The 14,354-nt window shown below is 53.8% G+C and overlaps 1 protein-coding gene across 6 annotated transcripts in view; it reads right to left on the reverse strand.

Annotated features, from left to right (window-relative positions):
• Positions 1-14,354, reverse strand: part of HIVEP3 (HIVEP zinc finger 3) — a 569,356-nt gene that overhangs the window by 129,868 nt on the left and 425,134 nt on the right. For 2 of the 6 annotated variants that reach the window (XM_055402437.2, XM_055402425.2), the window contains exon 1: positions 6,955-11,613. The exons of the other annotated variants lie outside the window; for them this stretch is intronic. The gene's annotated coding sequence lies outside the window, so the exon portion shown is untranslated. Of the gene's footprint in view, positions 1-6,954; positions 11,614-14,354 lie in introns of those variants that run through there. 6 annotated transcript variants of the gene reach the window in all.

Consider the following 14,354-nt stretch of genomic DNA (forward strand, 5'->3'; position numbering starts at 1 on the left):
TCGCTTAGAGTCCTATCCAGCCTACTGTTATGATCATTGACGGGGGGATCATGAATTAGGCTTGGTATCCTGTATCTAAAGCAGGATGGTCCAGAGTCTGAGCTGCTTGGCTGAGCTGACCATTTCAGCCGCAAATGAGATCTTTCCATAGGCTCTCGGGTACACCATAAAGAAAGAGAGCTCTGCTTACATTAGTCTATTCATTTCCATACTTCCTTCATGGCTGTGCTCAAATGTCACCGTAGTGATAACCTCTCCAACCACCCTACATACATCCTGGTATCCTTCCCTTGGCATTCTCTTACTTCTTAACCTACGGGTTTCTCCTTCATGGCACTTATCCCATTTGACATATTACACATTCGTGCACGGCTTTGTTCACGGTATGCCTCTCTCTGCTAGTCTGTAAGCTCCAGGAGAGCACTGACCATCATCTGGTTTGATCACTGCTCCATCCCTGGTCTGAGGACTTGGGAAGCATTCGACAGATATTCAGTAAATGACTGGATCTCCAGGGTCACCCTGCAACATTTTGCCTCCATCCTGATCATCTGTAAACAAACTGGTCCCCATCCGAACACACTGTTGAATTCAAATGGGAAAAAAGCTATTTGGGAAGCAGGTGGCTTAGAGCCTTCTGGGTCTTCTTTAAGGGGGGAAAGAAAAAGGAGTAATACCCTTCCTTTAATATAATTTCATGCCATTAATGTCCCTTCACCTACCTCCCCTCCCATGAGCAGTTCTGCCAATTAGAAACCACAGTCTCTTCCTTGTCCAGAGTCTGTCTGCTGGCTTCTCCACACAATCAATTCCTGTGGAGCCCAGGCTGGAAGAAGCGGGTGAAACCCCCAGAGCCCGCTGTGGCACTCCATTATTGAGGCTATTCAGCATGCACATCAAAGGCCCACAGGCTTGTCAGGGCAGGGAGATGCCAGGGAATCTGGAAGACTGGCCTTGTGAGAACAGTGAGGTTCAGCGAGGAGGGGGAACTGGGAATTGACACACAGTGACCTTGTGGCAGGTTCCAGACAGAAGTCAGGACTCCTGGCTTTGCGTCCTGGTCCTGCTTCCTCTTGGGCTGGAACTACCTCCCCAGTCACCACGAGGGGCAGGTGCTTATTTCCTTGAGCACCAATGCTGGCTGGCTGCCTGCCCCTGCCTGACCCTGGGGACCTGACGAGCATGGGCAGCGGTGGGTGGAGGTCATGTTCCAGAAGCAGCAAAGCACAGGACAGTCAACAGCCAGACAGAAAGGAAATGGGGGTCACATTTGCTGAGAGCCTGGTCCTCTTTATCACCATCTCACCTCATTCCCACAGTGCCCGGCGACAAAAGTGTCATAACCACATGAGATAAGCAGGGAAGAGGAAACACAGAGAAGTTGAACAATGCCGCGAACTGCACAGCAAGCACATGGCAGAACCAGAAGCAGAGGGGAGATCTTCCTAGTTCCCAAGCCCTGTCCTTCGCCCGCCAGCTCTAGGAGGAATCCTGAAACCTCGACAGCACTCGAGTGAGGGGCAGGGCCTCAAAATACCAAGCTATGCCCTTGGTGAAGTAGCCAGAACAATCCCATTCTGGAGATGAGGAAATTGAGATCTGGAGAGGAAATGCAACTTGTCTGTGGCCACGTGGCTAGGGAGTGGTTGGATCAGCTAGACTCTGAGTTTCGGGAGGACGCAGGCACACTCCTAGAGTTTAGGCCTGTACTGAGCCCACGGAAGGACTCCACCCACTGTCTGTGAATACATGAGTGAATGACAAAGTTGGTTAGAAGCACAGCGTCCTGTGACTCCCACATGCCATGTGCTTGCCCCTCAACTGTGACCTCAGGAACTCAAGACCAGGCTGATGTAGGCAAGCACCACCTGAACTCAACAATGACTTTCAAACCCCATGTACCCCTGTCTGAACCCACGGATCTATCAGAGGCATGGTTAGTGATGCTGGCGCTTATCCCCATGCAGCCTGCAGCTCCCCACCGGAACTGGAACTGAGCCATAAAGTGGGACGGGAAGACAGCTGAACTGGTCATTCTTTGGCCCAAGAACTGGCGTTTACAACGTGGACTGGACCCTCTTCTCAAAAGTCTGGTATTTGCAGCAAATTGGTCTAATTTTAGTGAAACTTTCTGTTGTTGTTGTTTAGTTGCTGAGTCATGTCCGACTCTTTTTGTGACCCCATGGACTGTAGCCCGCTAGGCTCCTCTGTCCATAGGATTTCCCAGGCAAGAATACTGGAATGGGTTGCCACTTCCTTCTCCAGAGGATCTTTCTGACCTAGGAATGGAACCCTGTCTCCTGCATTGGCAGGTGGGTTCTTTACCACCGAGCCACCAGGGAAGTTCAGTGAACCCTTTAGTAGCAACCAATTCACAAATACTGCAATTGTTTTTATTACTATAATTCATTTATCATAATAATAACCAAAACTATTGTTTCCTGTTCACCTACTATGTGCCAGGCACAGATATCTCATAAGATATCTGATGTAAATAGTCTCCTGTAACCTATTCAGCCACCCTGTAGGGAAGAGTGAGGATTCCCATATTACAGATGAGGACACTGAGGTTTGGGAGAGGTAAAGGAACTTGGCCAAGGTACATAGCAGAAAACAGGAGACGCAAACTCAGGTCTGTGGGGCTCCATAGCACGTGCTCCTCCCACGTGGCTGATGTAAGCTGGGGACTGGGGGGTTAGAGCCATAGCTGGGGAGGCAGACACAGGGCCTGCCACGGTTCTCAGACATACAGCTGGCTGGGCTTCTGATCCCCAGGCTGAACTTCTAGAGCCAGGGGGCTTCTCCATATGCCCAGAAACCACCCCTAGAACCTCTCAATCAGACAGTGCGGGTATAGCTGGGAATTCTTATGTTACAAGCCCTCAGGTGACAGGAAAAGACACCCATGGTTAAACCACTGCTTTCAATTCTCAGGGGGTCATGCTTTCACATCTACATGCTCTTCCAGAAGGTTCCAACATGTTTCTTAAGATGTTCATTGCATTATTTACAAAGGATATCATGCCTCAGAACCCAAGACCTTACAATTCTAGAATTCTTAACAAAGCAACAATAATTCTGATCATCCACAGATAGGGTGTGAAGATCTTTGTTAACCATGACAACTATTCCCAGAGTGTGATGCTGATGAAAAGGACTTGGGAGCCCAGAGCCTTGGGTTTGAGTCCTAGCTCTGCCCTTTATTAGCCATGCAGCCTTAGGCAAATCAGTTCAACAAAATAGTTATTCAACACTCTGGGCTGAAAGAATGAAGACACAGGAGTGGACCAGAAAAGACATAGTGCTCTTAGCTCTGAGTTCCTCATCTGGAAGATGGGAACCAACAGCTACCAAGTGTATATGATGGCGTGCAGGCCCCCGCATGCTGATGGGGGTCTCACTCACAGCCCCAGGGCCTCCGGAAGCAGGCTGTCCTGTGTCCTGCTCTGCAGGTGAGGAAGCAGGGATTCACGGATGAAGTGGCTTGGGGTGAGCCTACAGCAGCAGCGTGTGGCTCTATCTGTGGTCTCTCCGCCCACCGCCACCACCGCCCCCCTTCTTAACGATTCTCCACTTGGCAGATGAGTCCACAGAGTGAGTGGATAACAGGAGAGAATGCTCTGCAGTCCATCAGGAACCGCACAGCTGTATGACATCATGGTTATTAATAATGGAAGTGGCACAACAAATTCGCCATCCCTGCAGAGGGACCACCTGAGTCGCTGCAAACCTCCCACACACAGAGCATCAGATTCTGTCATGGCAGAGCCGGGAGGGGTCTTAGGAGTCCAGTCCTTTCCTCATTTTTAGGGGTGGGGAGTGGGCAAGATGGGAGGGCAGCCCTCTGAGACAGCAGACGCAGCCCCGCACAAAGCCCCGGGTGTTTCGAGTATGGCTTTTGTGACTGATCCACCAAGATAACCCGACACCAGCACGTGCCCACTTCAAAGGGTGCTGGTAAGCGAATCAGCAGGGGCTGTAAGTGTGGCCTCTCCAACGACCCTCAACCCAGCTGCAGGGCCTGTGTACCTGTTGTTCCTCTGCTTGGGTACTCTTTTCCCAGATCTTGACATGGCTATCACATGTTCATGATTCAGGTCTCAGGATAAAAGTCAGCTCCTCAGAGAGGATGCTCTCGACCCTCGCTTTGGCTTTCCCAGCTCCTCCCTGACACTCCCCATCACACGGCCTTGTCTTCATGGTGTCTTCACGGTGTGCATCACCGGTGAGTATTATCTTGTCCATTACTGTTCATTCTCTCTTCCCACTGGAATGCAAGCTCCATGAACAGAGGATTCACTCACTTTCATTGTCTTAGTCCCCAGAATGGTGCCGAGGTCCCAGCAGGCACTTAGCAAACATGCTCAGCAAGCCCCCCTGGATATCAGCCTGGGTCACGGGCCTTCTAGCAGCCAGCAGCCCTTCACTCGTTGCTCACTCACTCACTCATTCAATAAATGCTTATTGAACGTCTCCTCTGTGCCAGGCATTCTCCTAGGAGCCGGGGATTCCAATCCAGCTGAGACAAAGCCCTTGCCCTAATCAAGCTTTGACAGTTGATTAAAACAATCGACACAATAGAAGCCAGAGCTGTTTCGGTCACATCATGTGTGACCAGACAATAGCTGACCGAAGGAAAGTGGGGGGAGAAGTATGGCAGAAAACGGGAGAAGTGAGAAAACACTGGGGAAATGCAAATAGACTGGCCTTACCTGGGCCTCCCACGTGCTCAATACAGTACTCATTTTGGGGAGCTGGTGCCAGGCAACCCCCCACCACCCCAGCTTTGGGGACATGAGGACAAGGGCACATGCCCATTGCCACAAGTGCCTCCTGGCTGCAGCCTGGAGCACAGCAGGATGGCTACACGTGAAAGCATGGACAGGAGTGGATGCGAGGGAGGTGAGACCGGTGAGTGAGGGTGTGTGTGCATGTGTAGGAGTGTGTATTCATGTGCAGTGGCACATGTGTGAGTGAGTATATGGGGTCAAGTGTGTAAGTGTGTGGATGGGTTGAGCATGTGGGAGTACACATGCACGTGTGTGTGTGTGTGTGGACTCTGGTGCCATTACTCTTCAGCACAGCTTCCACATCTGGTAGAACTTAACTTGCTCAAGATCCCCCCTCCACCCCACAAATGACGCATAGTAGGGACCCGATCATCGTCGAGTCCATTTAAGTCTTTCTGTTTGCCAAATATATTCCACAGAGTGTCCACATAAAGCAGCAAGGCTGGTTTCAGGAGAGAAGAGTCAACTTCTGGACATAACTGAATGGAATGAGAGCACTGGATGAGGAGTCTGGGTTTTGTTCCCTGCTCAACCGCTAACTCCTGGGTGATCTCGGGTCACTGTTCAGCTGTGACCTCAGGTAAGGCACTCAGCTCCTCCGGGCCTCTGTTTACTCTTCACTCAAGAAGGCAAGTAGAACTCAGCGACTGGATGAAAACACATCATGTCTACTGGTAGCTACAGAAGCACCGCTTCCTGGGAGAGCATGTGTGACCCAAAAAGAGCAACAAACAGGATCAACCAGAGAAATGTTGGGTCTGACAAAGCTAAACAGGTTCTTTCACTGCAGCACTTCTCAGAGCCTTTAACTTGTCAATATGAATTGTGACTGGCTAGAAGGGTTATAGAGAGCTTGCAGAATTTGCCAGACTTACTAGCACAAGGAAACCTAACTCGTGGCACAACTTTTAGAACTAATGTTCCACAGAACCTACTTTGGGGGATCTGCTAGCAGGCACATGGGACATTTCTCAATGCACCCTTTCTTGCAGACGTCGGAACAGAAATGGCGTTCAGTCTCCCTAGATCAGAGAGCACAGCCATGGCAAATATCAGCCCAGAATCATCCAAACCACAGCAACTGGCTTGGACACAAGGCTTTATATCTACAGAACATTTTTACTTACATGATCTCAGTCTTCCCTAACAACATTCCGCTGAGGACCTTCATCCCCATTTTCCAGATGATAAAATGTAGCCCGAAAGAGATTAAGGAATCTGTCCAGAGCCATTAAATGATGGCCCCAGTACTTGCCTTTATCATTTTTCTCTATGACCTTAATCAAGTCGTCAATCAATACGTTCTATATTTTATAGGTAAGCAATTGTAGCCACTTTGCAGAGCCCCCTGCCAGAGCCGAGGCTGACACACCTGCACCTGTTCTGCAGCAGCCACCACTGCTGTCCAGGATCCCCGGCGCAGCGGGCACTAGTTGAGAGGGGAGGGGAGGGCGCTCAGAGAAAAGCCCAAGGAATGAGAGCCGCTCTGGAAACACCCAGGCTGGGAGGCCGGGAGTCACTCCCCGCCGGTGGCCACACCCTCCCCACCATGCCAGGTACATTCCCCTCAGGGCTGTACCCCCCCGCGCCAGGTGCCACTCTGCAAGCGGGCAAGACGAGCCAGATCAATGCTAGTTTCACTCACTCCCATTAAGCCGGAGGAGCCCAAGTCCGATCTGCTCTGACAGTCTGAAATTGCCAGCGCCTCCAGGGGTAAGCGTGGCCAGGACGGCCAAAGCGGTTCACACCGGGGTGCCTTGTCCCGCCTTGTCCCGCAGGCAGTGAGAGGCCCCAGAGGCGGTGCGGGCTGCGGGGCTGCTCCGGGCACAGGGGCCGAGTGAGGCTGTGCCAGGCGCTGGTGTGCGAGAGAAGTGTGAACGCGGGAACGCTGGTGTCACCCCGGGTCGGTGACAGAAGTAGCGTCTGGGAAACGCAGGCGAAGAGCGCGTGCACCAGGCAACCCCAGGCTGCGGAGGAGTCCCGGAGGTCCGGGGAGCTGGCCCGACGCGCTCCTGCACGCGCCCGCGCCCAGCCCTCTCTCACCCGCTCCGCCCGCGAGGGTGGCCCCGCTGCGGGCCGGTCGGGCGGCTGACGCGCTTGGCGGTGCCCGGCTCCCGGCTGCCAGGCCGCGGCGGGGCGCGGGGCGCGGGCGCTCGCTGCTTACCTGCGGGCGACCGCGACTCCGCGGCTCCGGGCTGCGCTGCGCTGGGCTGGTCTGGGCTGCGCGCCCGGCCTCCGCGCGGCTCGGCAGCGCCCGCTCGCTCGGCTCCGCCCGGCTCGGCTCCGCCCGGCGGTGCCCGGGGCTCTCGCTGGCGGCCCACGCGGCGCGGGGTGGGCGCGGGGCGGGCAGGCGGGCGGGCGCCGGCGGCGGGCGCGGCTCCGGGCCGCCCCGCGGCCGCTTGGAAGCTCCTTATTTGGGCAGTGATGTCAGGGGAAGTCGCAGGGGCCGGACCACCCACTTCTTTCCATTCACTCCCCAGAGTTTCCTGTCGCCGAGCCCGGGGGACCCCGGCGCCCGCAGCGGGCGCCTCTCCGGCCGGCTCGGCCCTGGCGTACCCGGCTTCGCTGTCGGCCGCTTGGGGGTCCCGGCGCGGCCGGGTCCAGGAGGGCGCTCGGGCAGGCTGCCGCCCGGGAGGGTCCGCGTCTGGGGAATCCCCGGCTCCCGGCGGCCGCGGGGAGGGTCGGTGCAGCGGCCTCCGCGGTGACAGGCCGTGTCACCCCGGGCGCCGCCCCTCCCTCCGCGCCCTCCCCGGCTCCCGCGCTGTCATTTCCTCCCAGGCCCTCCGGGAAGGGCAGTCAGGGAACCCCGGTCGTCACCGCCGCCGGGGCCGTGCCCCTCGGGGCCCCGTCTCGGCTGCACCCGGCCCGGCGGGCGTCCATCTACGTCCCCAAAGTGCCGGGTCCCCGCCTTGCTCCCGGGTGCCAGCCCCGATCCGGGAAGCCCGTGCCTCCCAAGGCGGGAATATGCCTTCGCGAGTGCTGGGCGGGGCGGGCCTGGCCGGGCTCCCTGGACTCCAGCCTGGGCGTGGGAGTGGGGATGGGGGCTCCCCGGGGCTTCCCAGTGGCCTGACTTTGCCAGAAGCTACCGGATCCCAAGGCTTGGGACCTGAGTCACACTGCTCCACCTTTGCACCAGCGCCCACCAGGGACCCCACTGGCCTGCTTCCCGAGGGATCAGAACTGGCCACCAGGATCTGTATTTTACGGATGCGGCACACTGAGGTTCTGACTTGTCAGGTGACTTGCGGGAGATTAACTCTGCTGAACCTGGACTGACCCTGGGTTTGGCTGACTGCAGGGCTGGCCTCTGCTGCCCGGGAATAGCCTCAGGAGGTTGTGGGGCCTGGGACCAAAGTCAGGACAAGAGTCAGGCAAACTGAGTGCCTACAGTGCCAGCTGAAGAGGCACTCCCTCTCCAGGTCACAGAAGTTCAAGGACCCACAGGGTGACTGACAAGCTGACCTGGGAGAAGCTGACCAGGGCTTCCAAAAAGGCCTTGGAGGCCCCAGGCTTCCTCTGACTCCAAAGTGATGGCCTAAATTCAAGGCCCTGCCTGTCACAGGGAGTGAGCTTCCTCTAGGCCCAGGGGACAAGCTAGTGGCCCTGGGGATTTCCGTGCCTTCCTCATACAACAGCTTTCAGCAGAGCCCATTCCCTCCCTCCAAAGCCAGGGTAGAGCAAACAAGCCCCTCCCAGACCACCGGCTTTAATAGAGGAATGGCAGCTTCCACAGGGGAATCTCACTCCTAGGTGCCTGCAGGAGGAAACCACAACTCCATGGCTTGTAGGCGGTGGAGGGAGGTGTGATCACAGCTGGACACTCACTGTGCCTGCGCACTCATGCATACAACTGCACACCCGCTGGCCAGTTGCCAAGGCTCCCAGCTGTTCTGTTGATCACCACCACTTCAGTCCCCCCACCTTCCAGTAGCGCCCAGAGCTGCATCTCAGCTCCAACTGGGTCATCCTCTTTCTGACAAAGCTCCAAAGGGAAGGACCACACTCTCTGATCTGGCACGCAAGGCCCCTCAAACAGCTGCATCTCCCGTGGTTCAACCCTCCATGTCCTTTTCCAACACTCTCTCCATCCTTCCACCAGCATTCACTTTTGGGGGCGGGGGTCTTTGCATAGATTTTCCTCTGTCTGAAATGCCCTCTCTACCCGTCCTGTGTCCTTTACACCCCAAATCAAGCTTGTCTTTGACACAGTCTTCCTCTTACTTAGGGCAAGTGAGACAGGATACCCCATGGAACAAGACCTTGTCCCTCACTCCACTCCTTCCTTCCCACTCTGCCCTGCTTACTGTCTCTGGCTGGGAGCAGCTCCAGGTGGGAGCAAGTGGGGGTCTTGTCATAATTCATATGCCTGGCATATGTCACAGGCAGAAAGGCTCAGGTTTGTTCCTACCCCAGGACGAGTACCCTCTCCACCTTTGAGGGGTGGCCCTAACCCCACTGCAAGCTCCCAGTGGGTTTAGTCACCCTCCTTTGCTGCCACTGGCAGCTCAATGCTTCCTGCCTCTAGAGACGTGCCCATCACCCCAAGCTGCAGTCAGCTGAGAGAGACCTCTCCTCTTTCCAGTCTGGAAGCTGCCAGGAACTTTCCATCTTGGTTCTTCTCTCCTGCCAAGACTGAGAAGTCTACAAACGTTTGTTAAGTGAATGAATGATCCTGGGGGGTGGAGGAGAGCAAATGGAAAGATAAACTAACTATAGGAGTGGCAGAATGATCCAATTCAGAGCTGCAACTGAGGTTCAGGGGCCCTGGCTAGGGTCCTAGGGTGGAAGGTAGGTTCTCAGACTGGACTGGATGCTTAAGAAGTGGGCCAGTGTGCCAGCCCTGCAGAGGCTGCCCTGCCAAGGCCCTTTCCTTGGACTGCTCCTTTGTTCCAATTTTCTGTGGCTTGGGATTTGTCTTCCCCGCCCTTCTCTCGGTAAAGTTCTGTGCCACCCCATTGAGGCAGGCTGGGACATTCCCATCCCAACCTTCAAACATATACTCCAGACTGGCTACAGCAAGGTAGAAAGGAAGGCATGAGAAAAGTGTTTTAGTGAGTACTTTCATTGTGCCAGACACAGTCATTCTGGATTTTCTGGAACTCTCCCCAGAGACCCTGCTTTTTACCCCTCAGGTCACACTTCCCAGCTGGCAGCCATCCTCCAGGCCAGGAGTGTCGACCCAGAAGCCTTCACTCCTTCAACCAGAGCTCCCAGTCTCCTGTCTTGAGATTCAGTCTCCATCCCAGTTCCGGTGCCAGTTCTCACCGAAGGCCAGAAGGTCTTCAAGACTCCAGCCTCAGAGCTCAGGGATATGGGATGCAGGCAGGCAGCCGAGCTTCAAGGCAAGAAGCCTGAGCCCAACTCTGCTCCGTGAGCCATCACCCCTACCCTGGGGCCCCAGGCACCTTGCTCACCTTGCAGCTGGATGGACCCCAGGTGAGAAGGCAGGTGGTGCCAGGTGCCAGTTCCTTCCTATCAGCCCTTCCACTGCATATAGCTGGGCCAGGTCTTGAGAAATTCCCAGAGCTTGGCCCTGGGGGCTTTCCTACATTCCTTCATTCCTCAAACATGAATCAGGCTCCTTCTCTGTTCTGGGAACGTGCAACACTCACACAAACCTGTGTGCTGGGAGCTCCATCCAAGGATGGAGACTAGCAGGTAAACAGATCATCCCAGTGCAACTTGCTAAATGCTACAGCACTGTTTGCCCAGCCTGGGGCAGAGCAGGGGCATATGAGGTGAGAGATAAGATTTATTCTACTTCTGGGGCTACAATTCAGGGAGACTGTGGTCCAGGTGTCCCAGGCTAGATTGCTGAATGCTTGTTTCCATAGAAACAGTACACTACACACACACACATACACACACACACACACACACAGGGCTTGGTTCTGCTGTGAAGCCAGTATCACGCTGTAGAGAATTTATAGACTAAAAGAGATTGGAGCAGAGGAGATGGTTGGCATCGGATCTGTCATCTAAGAGGCTGTCTCTGTGAAATTTTCTTTCCAACTCCTAACAACCAAATTATAGATACAGTTTTGGAACACACCATGATTCCAAAAGGTTGGGGACTGCCATGGTCTTGGGAGAGCTTTCAAGGTGGAGCTAAGCAACCCACCCAGGAGGCTTTCCAGGTACTTTATGTTTGGATTTTGTGCTTACTTACCAGCCACCCCTTCTCCAGCTCCTTTCCTCCGTGGCTCTGATTCCCTGGACTCGCATGCTTTGTGTTGTTTTACTGTTTGTTGGTGTGTGTGTGTGTTTGCCGGGCACTCTCTTGATAGATCTGTTACATCAGTCCTCACTTCTCACAGAGGTAGCCATCTCTCTCCTGGGACAGAGGCTGAGGGACTCTTAGAGTTTATGGAGATCACCTCCAGGGGTCCCAGAGGACTCAGCCCCAACCTCCCTTCCCAGCCTAAAAGCTGTGTTTCCGGCTTCCTGTCTAAGTCAGGCATTCATTTCCTCCTTCATCTGATGCCGTGGGTAACAGCATGGGCCTCGGAGCCACATGGATCTGGCTTCAGCTCCCAGCCACACTTACTGTGCAATCTTGGGCATGTTTACACGATATCACTGATCTTGACTTCCTTATTCTAAAGAACTGCTGTGAAGATGTGACAAGAAACTGCAACAGAGCCCTTGGTGGAGTACCCAGCACCAAGTAGGTGCTCAATAAATGGAAGCAACGATTGATTATATTGTGACCCAGAATCCTGCTCCTCCTGTATTGTTCATTTTCTCTAGTGGGGATGCCCATCATCCCAAGCCTGAACCAGAATCCCTTCTCCATTCTTGCTGCCCCCCAGGCCACCATCACCTCCCAGTTATAACAGCCTTCTGCCCGGCCCCCCTGCCCATCTCCTGCCCTCCCCCTACCCCCGGCATCCATTCTCCACATAGGCAGAACTCTCTAAGACAAATTCAAGTGAGTACCTGTTCAGCTAACTTACCCTGTCTGTCAGTGCCTCTTTTAACAGCTTCAGTTCAGCTGCCCAAGCCTCCCTCTCTCTGCACACCCCCCATGCTCCCGTCATGCAGAACTGCTCACTGTTGCTGAACCTGCCGAGTGCATTTTGTGCATTCAGTCCTCAGTACTGTTCCTCTCATTCATATTGCTTGGCTGGCTCCCATCCAGCCTTCCAGGTCAGCTCAGAGGCCACTTCCCTTGTGAAAGCCTCCTGGGTCCCCCAGGTGGCATTGGCTGCTTCCTTCTCCGTGAAGCTCCAGCATTTGGAACGGATGTTCTGGCTTGTGCCCCATTATATGCAGTCATTTCAATGATGTATCTGTTGTCCCTTTAGTTTCTGCAACTCCATGCACAACCACGTCTTATTCAGTGTTAGGAACATCACAGGTATGCAGAGCATGCCCAGGATAGACTTCTGTGCCACTGGCCATCCTGTCCAGTAGGCAACTACAAGAGGCCACTGACCAGTCTCCCCCAGATGACAAAAGTGTCCTCTTTTCCTACACTTCAGACTGAGGCTTTGGCTCAATCTGAACCCCAGGTCTGCCTCATTCTGGTTTTCCACCAGCATTTCTGGGGACTCCCGCAGGGCCCACTGAATCCCAGGTGGGGAGGGTGGGGCCTTTGGTTCCAGGAAATCAGATTAGTCACTCCCCTTGGCAGCTGTGAGAACAGGTTTTCCCCAAGCCTAGGGGCCGACCTGCAAGATCATCAATAAGAAGCACTATTTACTCTGAGTATGGCTTCATGTCTGCCAATGGAAAGTACATCAGGAGAGCACCAGCTTCTGAGCCTTGGATTAAGACAGTCTGTGCGCAGGTCCTGGCTCTGACACTTACTAGCTGCTTAACTCCCCTGAGTCTCAGTTTTCACAGCTGTAAGATGGGGAGGATAATGCATCTCAGGGAAGGATGATGAGGAGCAAATGAGAGCTAATGAAATTAAAGGAGTCAGTGCATTGCATCAAGTAGCTGCCTGTAGTAGATGCTCAGTAGAGGGAGCCCCGCCCCCCCACCTCCATTCAGGCTCTTTGGAGGGCATCCTGATGCATGAGACTCAGTTGTTGATAGTAGCTCATAAAGTGAGGGAGGGAGGAAATGAGAATTTAATCAGGCCCCATAAACATTAAGACAAGATAAACTGTAACAGGTCTGACAAGAAAAAGTTTCAGGAGCAGCAAGAAAAATAGGGAAGTTCTGGGATGGCCATAGAAACATCTCCCCTTGTGTGAATTTTATCCAACCTATAGGGCCAGCAGAGTCTGAGGGCCTGGGGATGGGCAGGGGGTGGTCAAGAAGGAACCCCCAGGCAGGACCAGTGAGGCCTGATGGGGCCTGTGCCTCTGCCAGTCTGGTTCCCGAGAGGACTTGCACACTCAGAAAATAATTGCAATAACAGTGAATAAAAGCAATGGATGGTGCAGAAGGAATGGGAAAGAGAGATACGAATGAGAAAGAGTGGGGCCTGTCCTGAAAGCTAATTTTTGTTAGATGAAAGCCTCCATCTAACAACTATAAAGAAATCTAGAAATGGTCTCACTCCACCCCTGTTCAGGCTCCCTCCCATTGTGGTCTTTCTGATCTCTCAGGGCAGGTGGTGAGAACCCCAAACCTCTATCCTTTGGTCTTGGAGTCCTCCTGCAAGGAGAGCCTGGCCTGGTCTAGATCATTCATTAGTTCCCTAAATGCAACAGGAATTTTCACATTCCATGCCTTGGCTCATACTGTTCCCTCGACCTGGAATGCCCTTCCTTCTTCCCCTAGACTGCCATCCACCCTTCCCCTTCAGCTCTCCTATTAACTCTCCTAGACTATTTAGTGAACTCCTCCTATAAGCCTTCCTTCAAATGTTCTATTTTTAATTTTTTTTTCTGACCAGCTCCTACCCTCAGTAGAATTAAAAGATCACCTCCCTCAATGTTCCTGTAACTTGCTTTGCACACATCATCAGAACATCTATCATATAAAAACAAAGCATTTGCGTCTCACACCCCCACTAGGTTGGAAGAGCTACAGGGGTCTCTGCCTGGCAGGGCTTGACATATAGAGCACCTGGACAGCTTCCTTCCATACCTCCCAGAACTGGGGAACATGGCAGCATCTTCTACTCTGCCTGGATGTGTGGACAGAGCCCTGTTGATCCCTTGGGAGCTCCAGACTTTTAAAGCAATCAGCCATGCTCCTTCTAGCCTGAAAACAAGCCCTCTGAGGACTGTCTCCCCCAGGACTTCCTGTTGACTTTGTGCAGTCCACCCTCAACCCTACTCTGAATCTGACTGGATGAGAATCCCAGCAAGTATCCTGGGGCACCTAGAGGGTACCACATAGAAGGAGCTGAGTCAGGGGAGTGTGGGAGCACAGGCATGTCTTCAAGGATGGCAGACCGGAAGAGCTGGGGACCTGGGGAAGGAAAGGTAGGCACATGGATTTGGTGGCTGGTTCTGAGCTTGGAGGTGAATGGTCAGCAGCAATCTGGAAGTGGGGAGGAGGATGTGATGGTTAATTTTATGTGTTAGATTGGCTGGGCCATCAAATTCTGGGGTGCCCAGCATTTGGCCGAACATCAGGGTTTTTCTATGAGGCTGTTTCTGG

Source organism: Moschus berezovskii, chromosome 4 (assembly GCF_049115385.1).
Source record: "Moschus berezovskii isolate FMDL1 chromosome 4, NW_MosBer_1.0, whole genome shotgun sequence".
Classification (NCBI taxonomy): Eukaryota; Metazoa; Chordata; class Mammalia; order Artiodactyla; family Moschidae; genus Moschus; species Moschus berezovskii.